The sequence below is a fragment of the Oncorhynchus tshawytscha genome, linkage group LG03, assembly GCF_018296145.1.
Source record: "Oncorhynchus tshawytscha isolate Ot180627B linkage group LG03, Otsh_v2.0, whole genome shotgun sequence".
Lineage (NCBI taxonomy): Eukaryota > Metazoa > Chordata > Actinopteri > Salmoniformes > Salmonidae > Oncorhynchus > Oncorhynchus tshawytscha.
In genome coordinates, this window is record NC_056431.1 from 65,012,735 (window position 1) to 65,027,368 (window position 14,634).

The 14,634-nt window shown below is 43.8% G+C and overlaps 1 pseudogene; it reads left to right on the plus strand.

Moving 5' to 3' along the window:
* LOC112224558 overlaps nucleotides 1-14,634 on the plus strand; it is a 35,733-nt pseudogene that overhangs the window by 17,063 nt on the left and 4,036 nt on the right.

Below are 14,634 nucleotides of genomic sequence, written 5' to 3' on the forward strand. Positions count from 1 at the left end.
ACTGGGGCTGGGATTTAAAAAAAAAATATGCATATATAGGACAAAACACACATCACGACAAGAGAGACAAATAGCACTACCTAATACTAGCAAAAAATAAATATATACTAATCGATACTTGGAGTCAAAGTATCAAATAATATCATACATAATAATATTGCAATATGTAACTGTATTGATTTCCCCCCAATAACTAGTTATAACACAGTGTGATGTAACCCAGGGAAATCTCTAAGCCGGACAGTTTACTGAAAGCCAATTTATGCTTGATGCTATATCCATATGGATGGAGGGTGTTATGCAATTGTGGAGCCTCTGGGGGCATTCAGAGGCCAAATATATATCTGTATCGCATCACCGTGTGTCTCCCAAATTTTGTAATGATGTGGAGGGCTCCGTATAGCTCAGCATTGACATGATTGGTTGACGGTAGGTGGGGGCGGGAGGTCCTATATAAACACAAACTCACTTCCTCGACAACATCCTTCACAACAGCTCTGCCCAACTGCTCTCTGAAGCGCAAGAAGTATGAATGCCCTGACTTTTGCAGCGGCAGTATCACCGTAAATGCTGTACAGCCAATTGAGATTGACCATGCAATGCCTTTAATACTACTGAAATAGCAGAAGTATTGGTTCTTCACATTATGCATGATGAAAGAAAGAGAGAAAGAGAGTGCATGACAGTGAGAGAGTGAGTGATTGATGCAATAAGAAAGGTGTCGGTGAGCATGTGATGTTAGAGAGAGAAAGAGAAGGAGATAGAGAGAGGGGTTGATTGAGGACAGTAGCGGTGTGTGTAAAATCACCAGGGAAGTCAAGCCAGGGGGGAAAATCCATATTACAACCTCGATTTTGTGTTGTGATAATTGCATTGTTTGCTCTTTAACCTGTTAGTTCATATGCCTTGTGACCATGATACACAGTGCCTTCGAGAAAGTATTCAGACCCCTCGACTTTTTCCACATTTTGTTACATTACAGCCTTATTCTGAAATCGATTAAATAAATAAAAATACTCCAAAATCTACAAACAATAACCCATAATGACTAAGCAAAAACAGGTTTTAGACATTTTTGCAAATGTATTAAAAATAAAAACAGAAATACCTTATTATATAGCTGTGCGCAACGCTCCACATCCAACCTGACCGATCTTGAGAGGATCTGCAGAGAAGAATGGGAGAAACTCCCCAAATACAGGTTTTTCAAGCTTGTAGAGTCATACCCATGTTTTTTTTAAATATATATAAATTAGTCAAAATTTCTAAAATCCTGTTTTTGCGTTCTCATTATGGGGTATTATTGTGTGAAGATTAATGAAGAATAAAATAATACATTTTAGAATAAGGCTTTAACCTAACAAAATTTGGAAAAGGTCAAGGGGTTTCCGAAGGCACTGTATAGGCCTAGCGCTGAGACAATAAGAAGACACAGTGGCATGATAAATTCAACCACACCTTTGTTTCATCACAAAACCAGAGCAACATGAAGTCCGGTGAAGTCCACAAAACATGTTGCATGGAACAAACAGTTACATGACCTACAGCAGGTCAATCAAGTTCATGTTTCCAACATTTTTGGACTTCTAGACAACTATTGGTTTAGAACCATGGAGAGTTACCACAAGTCACAAAGAAAACAGGAGCTGCTCCAACTATTTCAGCACCATTTCAACTTCAACATTTCTACATTATCTAATCACCTTAAAATATACATCTAAAAGATACCAATAACAATTTAGTCCAATCAACATATGCTAAATATGATGCGCCTTTCCATTTTCTGTGTGTTTTGTGTGTGTGTGTGTGTGTGTGTGTGTGTGTGTGTGTGTGTGTGTGTGTGTGTGTTTGTGTGTGCGTGCGTGCGTGAATGAAAGTAGAAAAAAAAACATGTTGACTCACTCTTCTTGTTGAAAAATGCCAATGCCATCCTCCTCTCTTTCATGTTGTCTAAACGGTCTATGACTCTGTACACGCTTTTCGTTTTTGGTGTCCTAGGCTACCTGGCTAAAGTTCTTGCTTACTAGCATAACTTCCTTTTATTTGTAACGATGACCCAGCTAGTTAACATTAGCCTACTAGCTACATGTTGAACTTCCATCCTGTCAGGCCAGAGGCACAATGTATGAATTTATGGTTGGATCAGAAGCACCGTTATAATCATTAGCCAGTACAGAGAATTAAGTAAAACCACAAGTCCAATCCCTATGTCCATCCTGGGGCGGCAGGGTAGCCTAGTGGTTGGATTAGTAACCGGAAGGTTGCAAGTTCAAACCCCCAAGCTGACAAGGTACAAATCAGTCGTTCTGCCCCTGAACAGGCAGTTAACCCACTGTTCCTAGGCCGTCATTGCAAATAAGAATTTGTTCTTAACTGACTTGCCTGGTAAAATAAAAAAATCCATGGCTAATTTATGAAAGGGATAATTTTAGCTAACTAGCTAGCCACCCTAGGACAACTACACAACGAGATGATGCAACAATTACATTTTTCAATTCCACCTTTGGCTTTTGATGTGATGTGATGTGATTGGTGTGAAGCACTTTCCTTGACACCTTTTTTCAAAGCTGAGCTCATCTGTTTAGCTCAACGCTGATTGTCTGTTATTTTATACTTTTTAATCAAGGGAGGCCAAATGCTCGCTGGCTTCCCTTGAATTCAATGCTACAGGGGGCAACAATGTCATACTCTTTATGACCAGACAGCATCAGATACGCTACACATACTGACACAGAGGGGCAACAATGTCATACTCTTTATGACCAGACAGCATCAGATACGCTACACATACTGACACAGAGGGGCAACAATGTCATACTCTTTATGACCAGACAGCATCAGATACGCTACACATACTGACACAGAGGGGCAACAATGTCATACTCTTTATGACCAGACAGCATCAGATACGCTACACATACTGACACAGAGGGGCAACAATGTCATACTAATTTTGACCAGACAGCATCAGATACGCTACACATACTGACACAGAGGGGCAACAATGTCATACTCTTTATGACCAGACAGCATCAGATACGCTACACATACTGACACAGAGGGGCAACAATGTCATACTCTTTATGACCAGACAGCATCAGATACGCTACACATACTGACACAGAGGGGCAACAATGTCATACTCTTTATGACCAGACAGCATCAGATACGCTACACATACTGACACAGAGGGGCAACAATGTCATACTCTTTATGACCAGACAGCATCAGATACGCTACACATACTGACACAGAGGGGCAACAATGTCATACTCTTTATGACCAGACAGCATCAGATACGCTACACATACATACTCATACTCTTTATGACCAGACAGCATCAGATACGCTACACATACTGACACAGAGGGGCAACAATGTCATACTAATTTTGACCAGACAGCATCAGATACGCTACACATACTGACACAGAGGGGCAACAATGTCATACTCTTTATGACCAGACAGCATCAGATACGCTACACATACTGACACAGAGGGGCAACAATGTCATACTCTTTATGACCAGACAGCATCAGATACGCTACACATACTGACACAGAGGGGCAACAATGTCATACTCTTTATGACCAGACAGCATCAGATACGCTACACATACTGACACAGAGGGGCAACAATGTCATACTGACACAGAGGGGCAACAATGTCATTTTGACCAGACAGCATCAGATACGCTACACATACTGACACAGAGGGGCAACAATGTCATACTAATTTTGACCAGACAGCATCAGATACGCTACACATACTGACACAGAGCTACACATACTGACACAGAGGGGCAACAATGTCATACTCTTTATGACCAGACAGCATCAGATACGCTACACATACTGACACAGAGGGGCAACAATGTCATACTCTTTATGACCAGACAGCATCAGATACGCTACACATACTGACACAGAGGGGCAACAATGTCATACTCTTTATGACCAGACAGCATCAGATTCGCTACACATACTGAGACAGAGGGGCAACAATGTCATACTCTTTATGACCAGACAGCATCAGATACGCTACACATACTGACACAGCGGGGCAACAATGTCATACTCTTTATGACCAGACAGCATCAGATACGCTACACATACTGACACAGAGGGGCAACAATGTCATACTAATTTTGACCAGACAGCATCAGATACGCTACACATACTGACACAGAGGGGCAACAATGTCATACTCTTTATGACCAGACAGCATCAGATACGCTACACATACTGACACAGAGGGGCAACAATGTCATACTCTTTATGACCAGACAGCATCAGATACGCTACACATACTGACACAGAGGGGCAACAATGTCATACTCTTTATGACCAGACAGCATCAGATACGCTACACATACTGACACAGAGGGGCACAATTTTGTTCTCTTGGATGCTTTCTCCATTGAGATATATTCAGCCTCTTGCGAATTGAAAGATATTTCTGAAACCCATATTGTCCCGTTTGAGCTACAGTGTGGGACTGTTTGTCCCCCACCAAACATTGAACAAGCATATGCAGTATATATGATTTTTCTCTCTCATTAATCCACACAACATACGTTTGAATAATTGTTACTAATTGGCCCGTGTTTACTGTTGCCTTGTTCCCAGATAAAACAACAGAGGCTGTCTGTACTATCTATTCAGTTCCCCTCCTGGCATGTTTCTACATTATTGATCTGATTGGAACCTCCATTTGTGTTCCCTATGGTCCTGTTGTTCTATGAGCTTGATAGGAGAGCCTCTCCCTCTCTCTCTCTCTCTCTCTCTCTCTCTCTCTCTCTCTCTCTCTCTCTATTGTATCAACACTCTGTTCTCTCTGACGTCTTTCCACCCTCTGAGGAGCCGTTTTCACTGTGAGAGAAGAAAAAATAAGAGAGGAGAGAGAAAGAGAGAGCTAAGGCCGGGATGCTATCTGAGAGACATACCATTTGGAGTGGATGTAAGCCGTCTCTTTCTTTGATCTTGTATGATCAGGATCTAGCCTGTATTCACTCACTGATGTTAACCAAATGGGAAATAAGTAATAAAAGGAACCTTTATACTGTCAACCTTTCAGCATATCAGCTTGCATTCAAGGCTGGCTCGTGTTGATGATGTGGATGAGATAGTTTCAAGTCAATCAAAGTGTTATTTTACCCCTGGCTGTTCTGGAGTCAGCTTTATTGTAAGATATTGTAAGATCCCTTAGGGAGGGAGATAGAGATTGACAGTCTATAATAATGTGTTAGGCCCTCTGCTGCAGTTCCCTGGATGGGATGTGAGTGCCAGTCTACCTGGCTGTCTCTAAGGATGTGAATGTGGTGCTCTGTGTCTGGGGAAATATCCCCTGCCATAGGCTGTGCTGGCTCTCTGCTGGTATGGTGTATGTCAGTAGGGCCCATGTAGGAGTCTATTTATTATGGAAAAACAAAACTAAGAAGTTAGGTTTTCCGAGCAGAACTTTCATCATTGAAGCAGGATAGCAATCTGTAGAACAGTCTCCGTAGAGACAGAAATGAAGGCCTATGTTTGTGTTAGCTTGAGTCTATTATCTGTTGTTATGGCTCCATAACCAAGCCCAGTAGAGATGTGTAGCTCCATGTGCTCTCTGGTGTGGGTGCTTGTACTATGTAAGGTTGTATTATACAAGTGAATTGTCTGCAAGCTTGAGATTTCCCCTCAGCCAGCTAAATCGGATCAAAGTCTGTGTGAGGATGTCCTCAATAGCAGTGTGATCTGACTGCTAAAACTGCAGTGTGTGTGTGTGTGTGTGTGTGTGTGTGTGTGTGTGTGTGTGTGTGTGTGTGTGTGTGTGTGTGTGTGTTGACAGAGCTGGAGGCACAAAGTAAAGACGGGTGCACTGCAGCAGTCATCTAGCTTCTCCTCAGACCGCAGCGGTGAAAGAATTCCCCTTTGAGGAACATCAAACCCTTGTGATTTCTGTTCCAGACAGGTCGTGTTCGTTTGACAGAAAAGCCACGTTGAGGAGAGGAAAGTCCGACACTCACGTCTCAGTGACAGAATGTAATTAGAGTATCAGACAGCCATTGATAGACATGTGGCTGAAGTGTAGACCCATAGGGCGGAGAACTTAAGGCTGTAGCAGGAGTGAAACTCTTCTCTGTCTGTTATGTCCCTTAAGGATTCAGAACAGGGGACAGATTCATACTTGGCTGGGGACCATGACGTCCTCAGCTGGTCACTCCCCTTACCCATTCTCTCTCCGCCCATCTCCTCATTCTTCTATCACCCATTCTCTCTCCGCCCATCTCCTCATTCTTCTATCACCCATTCTCTCTCCGCCCATCTCCTCATTCTTCTATCACCCATTTCTCTCCGCCCATCTCCTCATTCTTCTATCACCCATTCTCTCTCCGCCCATCTCCTCATTCTTCTATCACCCATTCTCTCTCCGCCCATCTCCTCATTCTTCTATCACCCATTCTCTCCGCCCATCTCCTCATTCTTCTATCACCCATTCTCTCTCTGCCCATCTCCTCATTCTTCTATCACCCATTCTCTCTGCACCCATCTCCTCATTCTTCTATCACCCATTCTCTCTCCGCCCATCTCCTCATTCTTCTATCACCCATTCTCTCTCCGCCCATCTCTCCTCATTCTTCTCCGCCCATCTCCCATTCTTCTCTCTCGCACCCATCTCCTCATTCTTCTATCACCCATTCTCTCTCCGCCCATCTCCTCATTCTTCTATCACCCATTCTCTCTCCGCCCATCTCCTCATTCTTCTATCACCCATTCTCTTTGCACCCATCTCCTCATTCTTCTATCACCCATTCTCTCTGCACCCATCTCCTCATTCTTCTATCACCCATTCTCTCTCCGCCCATCTCCTCATTCTTCTATCACCCATTCTCTCTCCGCCCATCTCCTCATTCTTCTATCACCCATTCTCTCTCCGCCCATCTCCTCATTCTTCTATCACCCATTCTCTCTGCGCCCATCTCCTCATTCTTCTATCACCCATTCTCTCTCCGCCCATCTCCTCATTCTTCTATCACCCATTCTCTCTCCCTCATGTCACTCTATCTTTATTTTCCATTGAATGGTCATGTATAATTTTGAAGCAGAAAGTTCTGGATCATGCAGTAATTTTGCTGTGACAGTGAAGCATTGTCTGCTTGACAAGTGATGTCCCAATACTCTTATCTTCTTTCCTTTTGACAACTATTGTCAAAGAACAGGTGAAAGCAATCAAAGGCCATTATTTGCTATCATCTTTCTATCTCTCTCATACCAGTGACCAAGAAGAAGAGGAAACCAATAGCACAGTAAGTATGTTGGTGACTGCACAATAACACCCTGGGTCACATTCATGCTTACTGAGTGTGAACCCATTGTGAGGTGGCTATTACACCACTGGTTTTACAACAAGGTTTCACTAAGAGCAAACCTGCTGGGGAGAAAGGCTCCCATGGGGTTTATCTTCTCTCTGTGTGTGTTGTGTAACCTTTATTTAACTAGGCAAGTCAGTTAAGAACAAATTTTTATTTACAACAGCCAACAGTGGGTTAACTGCCTTGTTCAGGGGCAGAACAACAGATTTGTACCTTGTCAGCTCAGGGATTTGATCCAGCAACCTTTCAGTTACTGGCCCAACACTCTAACCACTAGGCTACCTGCCACCCCTTTTCAAGAGATCTCTCTTATGGTCCAACCTCTGGGGTTTTCTTTGGAGGAATCGCTCAGCAATGTTTTCCAACAGTGATAGCCTTGATTTAATAATTCCCTCTGACAAAACACCAGTAAAATCCAACCCAAACTCTTGCTCAAGGATGAGGCCCACGTCATGTTTTGAAATGTTGCTAATCCCTTTGAATGCAGAACTACTCTTATCCCAAACAAAGCCTTGCTCTCTCCTTGCCTGGTAACTAGCTGCTTTCTTCTCCCTCATATTTTCCCAGGGTCAGCCTACTATGTCTATGGAGATGATGAAGACACATATGCTCGTAGAAATGGAGGTGAATGCTTTGATCAAGCTCTGCTGCCACATGCTCTCACACTTTTCCACACTCTCAGACACTCGCTTTCAACAATGCAGGAGAGTTTAGGGTTGACGTAAGTCTCTGAAACGCAAAGCAATAACTTTTTACTTTTTAAAAACATGGGGGAATAATTGTTACTTGAATAGCCTAGAAATGTGATGTCTACACTTGGGTTCATTTTCTTTCCACAAGATGCCGATATTCTGCATCCGTTCACTGTGTTTTACAAATTGACACTTATGTCAAACTAACTTCCAACTTCTCATTGTGGTCAGTTGGACATGGAACCTTACCCTCTAGGCCAAACCAAACTCGTTCTCCTCTGTAGAGATGCAAATATAGTATTGTGTTCTCTTACACAGGAGATATAGCCAACACAAACACACACCGGCTCCTGGAAGCTGGAGATTAGCCTGGGCTAGTGTGTGTTTGAGAGAGTGTGTGTTTGAGAGTGTGTATGTGTGCGTACAAGGACGTGTGTGTGTTCCGAGCCAGCGGGAAATGCACTGCAGATTTTATTTCCCTGGAATACGAACCTGGTGTCCCCTCAAACTTCACATTCTCTAAAGGAATCTTTACACAAGTGTTTGAGGGATGGATAGAGTGGTCCAACTGGCAGAGGAAAGATGACAAATCTTCTGACAAATCTTTATCCCTCACGATTATTACACGTCCTAGTAATCCATCTGGCCCCGCGGCTTTGTGAATGTTGACCTGTTTCAAGACCTTGCTCACATAGGCTACCTAGACCGTTATCACATAGTCATCCAGAGCATGCACGAGAGCACCAGCTGTTCTGGATGACTGTGTGATAACGCTCTCGGTAGCCGATGTGAGCAAGGCCTTTAAACAGGTCAACATTCACACAGATGGATTACCAGGATGTGTACTCAAAGCATGCTCGGACCAACTGGCAAGTGTCTTCACAAACATTTTCAACCTCTCCCTGTCTGAGTCTGTAATACCTGCATGTTTCAAGCAGACTACCATAGTCCCTGTGCCCAAGGAAGTGAAGGTAACCTTCCTAAATGATAACCGCCCGTAGCACTCACGTCGGTAGCCATGAAGTGCTCTGAAAGGCTGGTCATGACTCACATCAACAGCATCCTCCCGGATACCCTAGACCCATTTCAATTTGCATATCTTTCCAACAGATCCACAGATGACGCAACCTCAATCTGACTCCACACTGCCCTTTCCCACCTGGACAAAAGGAACACCTATGTCAGAATGCTGTTCATTGACTACAGCTCAGCATTCAACACCATAGTGCCCACGAAGCTCATCACTAAGCTAAGGACCCTGGGACTTAACACCTTCCTCTGGGGATAGGGGTTGGTGACATCACGTCTGCCACGCTGATTCTCAACACTGGGGCCCCTCAGGGGTGTGTACTTAGTCCCCTCCTGTACTCCCTGTTCACCCACGACTGTGTGGCCAAACACGACTCCAACACCATCATTAAGTCTACTGACAACACAACAGTGGTAGGCCTGATCACAACAATGAGACAGCTTATAGAGTGGAGGTCAGAGAACTGGCAGTGTGGTGCCAGAACAACAACATCTCCCTCAATGTGAGCAAAGCTAAGGAGCTGATCGTGGACTACAGGAAAAGGCGGTCCGAACAGGCCCCCATTAACATCAACGGGGCTGTAGTGGAGTGGGTAGAGAGTTGCAAGTTCCTTGGTGTCCACATCACCAACGATCTATCATGGTCCAAACATACCAAGACAATCGTGAAGAGGGCACGACAAAAACCTTTTCTCCCCCAGGAGACTGAAAAGATTTGGCATGGGTGCCCAGCTCCTCAAAAAGTTCTACAGCTGCACCATTGAGAGCATCCTGACCGGTTGCATCACCAACTGGTATGGCAACTGCTTGGGATCTGACCGTAAGGCACTACAGAGGGTAGTGCGTGCAGCCCAGTACATTACTGGGGCCAAGCTTTCTGACATCCTGGACCTATATAATAGGCGGTGTCAGAGGAAAGCCCATAAAATTGTCAGAGACTCCAGTCACCCAAGTCATAGACGGTTTTCTCTGTGACCTCTAACCTGTACCCCCGCACGCACACTGACTCGGTACCGGTGCTTCCTTTATATAGCCTCGTTATTGTTATGTTATTGTGTTACTTTTTATTATTTTCACGGTAATTTCACAGTAAGGTCAACACTTGTTGTATTAGGCGCATGTGACAAATAAAGTTTGATTTGATTTTATGACCATATTGCTGTAAATCAGCTCTTAATTATCATCCACTTCAGCCTCTATTCTGAAGGTTTTATTTGTTGATAGTTGAATTGAAGGGGTTAAGTACCTCTAATCAACACTATGATTGAATGATCCCATTTTAATCCACTGTATCTACAGCGACCAAAGACAGACGAACACAAGTACACACCCTCAAACACACTTTTTCCTTCTCTCTCAACCCCTCGGTCTCTTCTTTATTCAAGCAAGCATTTCTTATTATGTCAGTGTGGACTATGGTAAGTGACAAACCCATTGTATCAGTCTATCTACCTGTGATGATTGATTGGTGGGTGAACACTAGCACTGCAGCTTTTACCTCTCTAGTCTATGTTGTAAACACTGTCCTGTGGTCAGTGGGGATAGGTTATGTATGTTGCTATGGGTAAGTCAGTGCCTGCTCTCTTTAAAATTAAGAGAGTCTGTGTGTAAGGTAAGAAAACATGGATGTCCACACAACCCTAGTTTATTTACATTGATGCAAAAATAATATTTCTATTTTCTATGGATGGATAGCTGAACCAGTAGGTTTTATTTCACTCTTTTATATGAATGGTATACAGTGCATTCGGAAAGTATTCAGACTGCTTGACTTTTTCCACATTTTGCTACGTTACAGCCTTATTCTAAACTGGAATAAAACAATGTTTTCCCCTCATCATTCTACACACAATACCCCACAATAACAAAGTAAAAACAGTTTTTTAGACATTTTTGAAAATGTATTCCAAATAGAAAACTGAAATATCACATTTACATTTACAAGTATTCAGACCCTTTACTTTGTTGAAGCACCTTTGGCAAAGATTACAGCCTCGAGTCTTATTATTATTATTATTATTATTATTATATTGGGTATGTCAGGTTGGATGGGGAGCGTCAATGCACAGCTATTTTCAGGTCTCTCCAGAGATGTTCGATTGGGTTCAAGTCCAGGCTCTGGCTGGGCCACTCAAGGACATTCAGAGACTTGTCCTGAATGCACTCCTGCATTGTGTTGGCTGTGTGCTTGGGGTCATTGTCCTGTTGGAAGTTGAACCTTCGCCCCAGTCTGAGGTCCTTCCCTCGATCCTGACTAGTCACCGCAGCATGATGCTGCCACCACCATGCTTCACCATAGGGATGGTGCCAGGTTTCCTCCAGACGTGACACTTGGTATTCAGGCGAAATAGTTCAATCTTGGTTTCATCAGACCAGAGAATCATGTTTCTTGCACCTTTAGGTGCCTTTTGGCAAACTTCAAGCAGGCGATCATGTGCCTTTTACTGAGGAGTGGCTTCTATCTGGCCACTCTATCATAAAGGCTTGATTGGTGGAGTGACACAGAGATTGATGTCCTTCTGGAAGATTCTCCCATCTCCACAGAGGAATTATGGAGATCTGTCAGAGTGACCATTGGGTTCTTGATCACCTCCCCGACGAAGGCCCCTTTCCCCCGATTGCTTAGTCTGGCCGGGCTTGCCAGCTCTAGGAAGAGTCTTGGTGGTTCCAAACTTCTTCTATTTAAGAATGATGGAGGCCACTGTGTTTTTGGGGACCTTCAATGCTGCAGAACTTTTTTGGTACCCTTTTCTCAGATCTGTGCCTCGACACAATCCTGTCTCGGAGCTCTACGGACAATTCCTTCGACCTCATGGCTTGAGTTTTGCTCTGACATGCATTGTCCACTGTGGGACCTTATACAGTAAGGTGTGTGCCTTTCCAAATCATGTCCATTCAATTGAATTTACCACAGGTGGACTCCAATCAATTGTAGAAACATCTCAAGGATGATCAATGGAAACAGGATGCACCTGAGCTCAATTTGGAGTCTCATAGCAAAGGGTCTGAATAGTATTTTTTGTCATCATGGGGTATTGTGTGTAGATTAATGAGGAAAAATATTTATTTAATTCATTTTAGAATAAGGCTGTAACGTAGCAAAATGTGGAAGAAGTCATGTGGTCTGAATACTTTCCAAATGCACTGTAATTCTCCCTCTCACTCCCTTCCCACCCCTGTTTTTAGGGACACCTTGGTGCGCCCCCATCAAGGTGAAGCACGGTAATGTGAGCTGTCGCAGTCCCGGCGGGGAATACTATGGGAACGTGATGGGATCGCGCTGTAAGAGGGGTTATGAGGTGCAGCATGGACACGCAGAGGTGGTGTGTATGGCCAGCAAACACTGGTCAGGGAGCTATGCCTGCAGGGGTGAGACCACCACACACACACACACCTGTACTACTGGCGAGACACAACATCACTGGACACACACCTCTACACCAAAAATAGAGTTGTGTGTCCAGCTACCTGACCATCTACCTGACAATCAGACATGTATGGACTATTCATTTATGTTTCTATGTCAGAGATTCACTGTCCTAAGCTGCAGATGCCTGCGAATGGGGGCTATACATGTTCAGACGGATCCTACCTTAACTCCCGCTGTCAGTTCTTCTGCTCCCCTGGATACAATCTGAAGGGGCCCAATACTGTCACCTGCCAGTACCACAAGACCTGGACCTCAGGAGAGAGCGTCTGTGTGGGTTAGTCAGAGAGCGTGTGTATGTGTGTGTGTTCGTCCGTGCATTTACAGATGTACAGTGTGTTTGTGGTGTGTGTGTGTGTGTGTGTGTGTCTGTAGCTATGTGATTATTATTGAGGTTTCCACTTCAAAAGCACATTGAATTTAGCCACATCCTAATTTCAACCCCCACACGGTTTAACAGCTGCATATAGGCTGCTCTCTAGACTATGGGATCAATTAAATGATAAATCACATTCACTCTGAATCCTGACTGACTTCATGAGGCTGTGATATAGACAGGTTTAATCAAGATCTAAGACCTGCATCAACACACACACACACACACACACACACACACACACACACACACACACACACACACACACACACACACACACACACACACACACACACACAGTGTAAGGGTGAGTAACCATAAGCCTGTGCTGCTAGCTCAAGCATGACACACTATGAACTATGACAATCCCAGTCTCAGAACAACTGGAGTAGCATCTCGTATGCAAACACATTTTCATTAAGGTGGTGTGTGATTTGTTAATGCAGTTGTGGAGACGTTGTTCACTGTAGCTTGTCTTCATTACTGACGATGGATATGGTGAGATTCAGATTCCTCCCTCCTCATCCCCACCAGCAAATTACACCCAGCAGCCAACTAGCAATCTCACAGAGAAAGTAGATGTTCAATGACTGTGTTTATGTAATTATAAGCATGGCTGAATTTGTTTGTGTGTGTGTGTGTTTGTGTGTAATGTATGTGTGTGTGTGTGTGTGTGTTGTGTGTGTGTGTGTGTGTGTGTGTGTGTGTGTGTGTGTGTGTGTGTGTGTGTGTGTGTGTGTGTGTGTGTGTGTGTGTGCGTTTGTGGCTAAGCCTGAGACTCACAAATTATCACTGACGTTCAAGACAATACATCATATTGCATGTTCTTTTGTCCAAGAAAGTCAGATTTTGACTTTTTGAGTGATTTAGAAGAACAGGTTGTGTAACACACACACATACACACACATACACCCACACACACACTGACACACATAGCTGTGATGGAGTTGAGTGCTTTCTGCTCTAGTGAAATGACATTGATTCTCCTGGTCTGCGGTGACAATAGCTTCTCTAGTCTAGATTCAGCCCAGTTACATAGACAGGACACAACATCGCAGAACAGAACAGGGGGATCACTCTGGATAACAGTTTTCCTTTTTATTTTTCTCTCTTCCTGTTTCTCTCCTGTCTCTGTCTCCTGACATTTCCTCTTCTCTTCTACTTCCCCCTCTCTCTACTTCTCCCTTTCCCCCCTCGCTCTCTCTCTGGTAGATGTTGACATCCCAGTAATAAAGTGTCCTAACCTGAAGGAGAAGACAGCAGAGCCAAGCAGGCAATTGTTCTACTTACCCAAAGTCAGATAAGCTCATGGATGCCATTTGTATGTGTGCAGTCTGAAGATAGTTTCATGTGCCATTGCTAACTAGTGTTAGCGCAACATAGCGGAAGTTAGCAACTTCCTTCAAACTGCACGCAGAGACATAACAATAGTATCCATCAGTTTATCTGACTCTCAGGAAGTAAAAAATGTTTAATTGCCAAATGAATAGCAGTAGTAGTAGCAGCAGTAATAGTAGGGTAAATCTTTAGTTAGGCTTCAGCACTATTGACACAGTATAGTATTTGACTGAGGCTTTTTTCAGTGTTATATTGAAAGGGAAGCCTCCTGGACACTTCCCTGAGGGTCTCCATAAGATGTCCTACACCGTCTACGACCGCGCCGGGAATAAGGGCAGCTGCCGCTTTTCTATCAGAGTACGAGGTGACCCCCCAACATAAGGGCCAGTTTGAAATTTACTGGGGCAATGTTCTGACA